Source organism: Peromyscus leucopus, unplaced genomic scaffold (assembly GCF_004664715.2).
Source record: "Peromyscus leucopus breed LL Stock unplaced genomic scaffold, UCI_PerLeu_2.1 scaffold_1268, whole genome shotgun sequence".
Classification (NCBI taxonomy): Eukaryota; Metazoa; Chordata; class Mammalia; order Rodentia; family Cricetidae; genus Peromyscus; species Peromyscus leucopus.
The window spans coordinates 32,112-38,947 of record NW_023504411.1 but is presented as its reverse complement, the minus strand read 5'-3'; the positions used below and the strand labels follow the sequence as shown (position 1 = coordinate 38,947).

At 38.1% G+C, this 6,836-nt stretch overlaps 1 long non-coding RNA gene across 1 annotated transcript in view; it reads left to right on the top strand.

The window, feature by feature from the left end:
• Positions 1-6,310, top strand: part of LOC119087099 — a 31,594-nt gene extending 25,284 nt beyond the window's left edge. The window contains exon 3 of the long non-coding RNA XR_005090533.1: positions 6,113-6,310. This is a non-coding gene — a long non-coding RNA (uncharacterized LOC119087099). The remainder of the gene's footprint in view (positions 1-6,112) is intronic.
• Positions 6,311-6,836: the final 526 nt, after the last annotated feature.

Below are 6,836 nucleotides of genomic sequence, written 5' to 3'. Positions count from 1 at the left end.
TTTAGAAGAGTCATTTATAATCAACCTGTTTTAAATAAAAATATTGTTTTTTTTCTGTCCACTCAGAGGCTCTTCTGATTTGGACAGAGGATCTCAACATTTTTTTTTTTTTTTGCAATATGTCTGGTTTAGAGGGAGTGAGCAATTCACCTTTAAGCCAGCTTGGATGTTTGGATTTGGGCTAGCATCTCTTACTACTTCTGCTGGAGGGGCGTGCTGTATCTTATGGGGATGCAAAGAAAATTTTAGGCTATGGTAGTCCTTAAGCTGTATTGTGTGAACCAGTTGCCTTGAAACCGTTCTGGATGTTAGATCATCTGGACCATGGTGTCATTGGAGATCTTTCAGGGGGTCTTGGCTGGTGAAACCTGATGTATCTTAATCTGGAACAAATCCACAGCCTCTGGCTTTCCTTGGAAACAAAAGCAGAACCTCTTTTCCAAAGTAACATATCCTTAAATCCAAATTTTGAAGTCAAGGTACCTTTAAAATATACGTTTTGGCATAACTCAACAGCTTTTGTAATCAAATGTTTTTCTTCAGTTATGAATATCAAAGAGAACATAATCCATATTCTCTGTGTGGTAGCCATCTTTACGTGGCTTATTTTTTTATATTACCTTGAGCCTATTTCTTTAAACTGTACCATTCTAAGACTGAAATGGCTCTGTGGCTGCTGGCTCCGCCCACTTCAGCTTCCCAACATGCAGTGGTACGTTTTCCGCCAGCTCTGGGAGTCATCAAGTCTCAGAAATAGTGGGTCTAAGCTTTATCAAAGCAGCGTGTAGCCCAGAAACCTTTTTTTTTTTTATTGGATTATTTAATAGTTTGATGTCTAGTTTCTTGAGTTCTATATATATTTTGGAGATCATCCCTCTGTCAGATGTGGGTTGGTGAAGATATTTTCCCATTCTGTAGGCTGTCATTGTGTCCTGTTGACCCTGTTCTTTGCCTTACAGAAGCATCTCAGTTGCAGGAGGTCCCATGTATTAGTTGTTGCTCTCAGTGTCTGTGCTACTTCTCTTCTATCAGGTTCAGTGTAACTGGATTTATGTTGAGGCCTTTGATCCATTTGGACTTGAGTTTTGTGCATGGGCACAGATAATGGATCAATTTGCATTCTAGCATGTGTGAATGCCAGCACCATTTGTCAAAAACGCTTTCTTTTTTTCATTGTATAATTTTAGCTTCTTTGTCAAAAATCTGGTGTTCATATGTCTTTAGATTAAAGTCATGGTCTTTGATTCAATTCCATTGATCTATGTGTCTATTTTTATGCCAATACCAAGTTGTTTTTAAATATAGCTCTATAGGGGTCCATGAGGTCAGGGATGATGTTGCAAGACATTCCTTCATTGTACAGGATTGTTTTGGCTATCCTGGGTTTTGGTTTTCATATGAAGTTGAAAATTGTTCTTAGAAGGTCTGTGAAGACTTTTGTTGGGATTTTGATGGGGATTAAATTGAATCTGAAGATTGCCTTTGGTAAGATCGTTATTTTTACTATGTTGATTCTACCTATCCAAGAGCATATGAGAGCTTTCTATTTTCTGATATCTTCTTCAATTTCTTTTTTTAAAACTTAAAGTTCTTATCAGATAGGTTGCCCCAATGAATTTTTGTTGTCTTTGGCTATTGTAAAGGTGGATGTTTCTCTGATTTTATTCTCAGCCCATTTATCATTTGTATATAGGAGGGCTACTGATTTTTTTGAGTGTGTTAATCTTGTATCCTGCCACATTACTGAAAGTGTTTATCAGCTGAAGGAGTTCCCTGGTGGAATTTTTGGGGTCACTTATGTATACTATCATATCATCTGAAAACAGTGAATGTTTGACTTATTCCTTTCCAATTTGTACCACCTTGTTCGCCTTTTGTTGTCTTATTGCTCTAGCTAGAACTTCAAGTCCAATGTTGATAGATATAGAGAGAGTGAGCAGCCTTGTGTTATTTCTGATTTTAGTAGAATCCCTTTGAGTTTCTCTTCATTTAGTTTGATGTTGGCTGTAGGCTTGCTGTATGTTGCCTTTATTTCGTTTAGGTATGTTTCTTGTATCTCTGATCACTCCAAGACTTTTATCATGAAGGGATGTTGAATTTTGTCAAAGGCCTTTTCAGCATTTAATGAGATGATCATGTGGGTATTTTTTCTTTTAGTTATATTTATGGTGGATTCCATTTACAGACTTTCATATGTTGAAAGGGATATAGAAAAGGTAGGTGAAAGGGTAGATTATTGAATCTACTCTGAAAAGAAAAAGAGAGGATATAGATATGGTAATATAGAAAGTTAGATTTTTGAATCTACTTTTAGAATGGAACTACTAGTTTTAAATATTACACATTGGATTTTTGTATATTGTATATAAATTATGTATATTGATACAAATTTGAGATTGATTTTGTTAGAAAATGCTTCTATATATATTTCTAGTCTTGTCCAATGTATCATTCCTATACAGTTCATTTCACAATGCAGTGCAGTTTTCAGTCCTTAAAAGTTATTGCCAACTATTTAGGATAATAAAGAAATGCAGGTTAGTAGTTAGTCATTACAATCAAACCTGTAGTCATATTAGGTCTGTTCTCAAGGTCAAGCAGAAATATATTTTAGATAGACAGGTCATCTTAAAAGCACTTCAGAGATCTTCAGAATATGGCATTGAAAATGATAACATAGATTTTTTTTCTTTTTTTTAAGATTAACAATTTATTTCTGTTTAAAATATTTTCATTGTGTATATTCATTGTACATGGTACTGCGTTACATAAGGACATTTTCACCCAAGTCTATATTGCACATTGTTGTACCGAGTGCATTCTCCCTCCCTTCCATTTCTTCACCCCTCCCCTCCCACTAGACCCCTTTACTCTCCTAGATGGTTTTGCTTCTATTTTCACGCCATATATACATACATGATTTTATTTTTCTATATAAAATATCTGAACTACATATTGGGGACTGGCTTAATTCACTTATATGGTCATGTCCAGCTATATCCATTTTATTGCAAATGACATAACATTTTTCCTCTTTATGCCTGAAAAAAAATTGACTATGTATCCATGCCACATTTTCTTTACCCAGTCCTCTGCTGTTGGACATCTATGTTTGTCTATAACTCAGCTATTGGGAATGATGCTGCAATAAACATTACCATACAAGTATCTCTGTAATCTGTTGACTTGGAGAATTTTAGGTAAATACCTAGGAATGATATAGTCAGTGCATGTGGTAGATTTCAAATGTTTTGGTGAACTTCCATACCAGTTTCCATAGTGGTTGGACTAGTTTACATTCCCACCTGCAGTAAATAAGGTTCCCTTTGTCCATAGCCTCATCAATATTCATTATTATTTTATTTATCACTTTGCTAATAATTGCCACTCTGATTAGAGTGAGATAAAACATAATATTTTGTTGTTGTTGTTTTTGAGACAACAAGGTCTCACGCATGCAAGGCTGGACTCTCTCTATATCCATGACCTTGAACTTCTTAAATTCTTGCCTCTAACCTCCCAATTTTGGGGATTATAGGCATGTGCCACGACACTTGATTTATGCGGTGCTGGGGATTGAATTCAGAGCTTTGTCCATGCTAGCCAAGCACTCTACCAACTGAGACATACCTCCAATCCTTGAATGTAGTTGTAATTTGCACTTCTCCATGGTTAGTGAGGTTAAATGCCATCTTCATGTGTTTATTGGTCATTTTTGTTTTATCTTATGGGACTGTCTGTTCATTTTATTAGCCCATTCATTAGGTTGCTTGACTTATTTAGTATTTCTTTTCATTTTTTTAGTTCTTTATGTTTTTAGAAATTAGTGCTTTGTCAGATATTTAGCTCTTCACATTTTATTCCATCCTAAGCTGTTTCTTCATCTGACTGTTTCTTTTGGTGTGCAGAAATTTTTTACTTCCTGTTGAAAGCTTGACTCATCCAAGACTGCAGAGGCCCTGATGAAAGTACAAAAGGAACATTGTTCTGTGTCTTCACCCAGGGTCAGACTTGGCAAGGCCAGTCTAGGGCTGGTGGCCAGGGCCTTGAAGGGGTTAAGGTTTTGGTTCCTAAGAACTTGGCTTTTTCTCCTGAAGAGGCTGGATTTATCAGTCTCAAGGCTGTTGTGTGCTCCGTAAACGGTGCTCTTGAAATGGCCTGTGTTCCCCTTGTGCAAAAGGCTTGGTTAGCCTCCTGCTTGCCTCGTCCCATTGTACGACAGTCTTCTGCTGACTCTGTCCCATTCTTCCCTCTCACTTGGTTCAAAGATCAACTCCTACTAGACCTTAATGTAATACCTAAACAGTTTCAGAGGTTTAGTCCATTCCATCATGATGGGGAGCATGGTGGTACACATGATGCTGGAGCAGTAGCTGAGAGCTTCATCCTGATCTGCCAGCAGAGAGGGAGAGAGAGAGAGAGAGAGAGAGAGAGAGAGAGAGAGAGAGAGAGAGAGAGAGAAGGGGAGGGGAGGGGAGGAGGGGAGGAGAGGGGAGGAGAGGAGGGAAGAGAGAGAAGAGAGAAAGCTTTTTTCTTTTTTTTTTTTGACTAAGAGACATGTCTGCTCCTCACAGTATCAATCTTCTTCAAGAAGACAATGGGCATTGAAGAAAGTCAATATAGTGTTTACTTTATTTGTGGCAAAGTTAGCCACTGGGTAAGAAAGTGACCTTACATCAACTGCTGACAGTATGCTGTCCAAAATGGACAAGCAGGACACAAAAAAAGGACTGCTGCACCTTGCAAAGACAAAGTAGAAAGGCCCTTCAGAAAATCCTGCTTCGCAATGAGTCTGACAGATATGCTAGGCCTGTAGGCCAAAGATGGATGTCCCAATGGTGCAGAGAAATCTTGAGTGACTATCCAGGCAACCAGCTGTTTCTGTTATTTCTCACATTTTGTGGAAGTCACTTAGTTATAGTTCCTGTTTACTCAGTTAATATTATTTCCTTCTCAGGTCTCTGAAGGAGTTGAACATTAGATAGTTATAGTTTTCCTTGTTGAAGAAGTTTAGAAAAGAAACTCACTAAAGAGGTGTAAAGTGTATAAGTTTGAAAGACATCAAAAGATAGTTTTTGGTTGGTAATACAAATTAGGATAGAAGGAGAATTAGACACCATCCTTCGGATTCACAAAGATAGGATAGATAATGGAGTATTTTTTCTGATTTTGTCATGTCCAAATGGACTAGTCATTTTTGATGTATTTATTGCCTGTGTATATTGTATATAGTTATTGTACTTAATGTATTTATTGCCTGTATATATTTATATAGTTATTGAATTTATTGTATGTAGTTTTTCTTATATTAGTTATAACACTTTTTTACTTTAGACCAAAAAAAGGGGGGAAATGTGGTGATATTTTATTGTGCTCTAACAAAGCTTGCCTGAAAATCAGAAGGAGGAGCTAGCCATTAGTTAACTATAGAGGTCTGGAGGTCTGTACAGACAGAAAGGAAGTGATAGAGCTGGGTGAATAGAGAGTGTGATAAGGTGGGGTGAGAGAGGTACTTACTCTCTTTTGGTGGAGTATTTCATAGGGTTAAGAAGTATTGGCTGGGGCTGGAGAGATGACTCAGGAGTGAAGAACAGTGACTGCTCTTCCAGAGGACTCAGGTTCAATTCCCCACACCCACATGGCAGCTCACAACTGTCTGTAACTCTAGTTCCAGGGGACCTTTGCACAGACACACACAGGCAAAACACCAATGTACATAAAATAAATAGAAAGAAAGAGCCGGGTGGTGGTGGTGCACATCTTTAATCCCAGCACCCAGGAGGCAGAGGCAGACAGATCTCTGTGAGTTCGAGGCCAGCCTGAGCACTCGGAGGCAGAGGCAGGGATCTCTGTGACTTCCAGGTCTGCAAAGTGATTTCCAGGAAAGGCGCAAAGCTACACACAGAAACACTGTCTGGAAAAAACAAAGAAGAAAGGAAGGAAGGAAGGAAGGAAGGAGGGAGGAAGGAAGGAAGGAAGGAAGGAAGGAAGGAAGAAGATAGATAGATAGATAGATAGATAGATAGATAGATAGATAGATAGATAGATAGATAGATAGATAGATAGATAGATAGAATAATTGGCTTCCTACTCTGCATCTCTGATTTTTCAGGTTTTGCCCCAATATCTGACTCTGGGTGATTACTTGCAGCTTCAAGTGACCATGTTCAGGACTGACTGTGAACATGCCTATCTGTCCTCAACCAGACAGCTGGAAGAGGCAGCCTGTTGGTGGAAGACAAAGCCTACTAAGCCTTTGTCTCAGTACAGAAAATAAAAAGGAAGCCAGAAGTTGGCCATTTGTATTACTTATCAGTTCCCCTTTATGTATCTGCCTCTCAGGGAAGACTGTGTAATTCCTTTTCCCTCAAATTAATGAGTTTATTGAGGTTAATACAGGAGTATAGGTATGGGATTACTTATAGGAATATGAATAACTCTAATGTGTGACATCACAAAGGCTTACATTAGAATGGGTGACTCATGAAGACTGGAACTCTGAATGTGTCTACATGACTTGTTTGCAGCTGAATGAGACAGAGGGTCTCATTTCTTCAGTTCTCCTTAGTTACCACCTATTTAACCTTGGGAGCGGAAGGGCCTTGTTAATCCTGTAAGTTTCAGCTTTCCCAGCCATGGTTTAATTGCTGAGTATTATGAACCTCCTGTCTCTTTCCATAGAACTTCCTGAGACTTAAGGAAATAGTCCTACCCAGGGAAGAACACACCAGTTGGATACTCACTATCAAATGGTCAGTCCTGAAAACATATGCTAGCTATACAGAATGATTGGTTTACATTTAGGAAATATATATAATATATATAAATACACATAT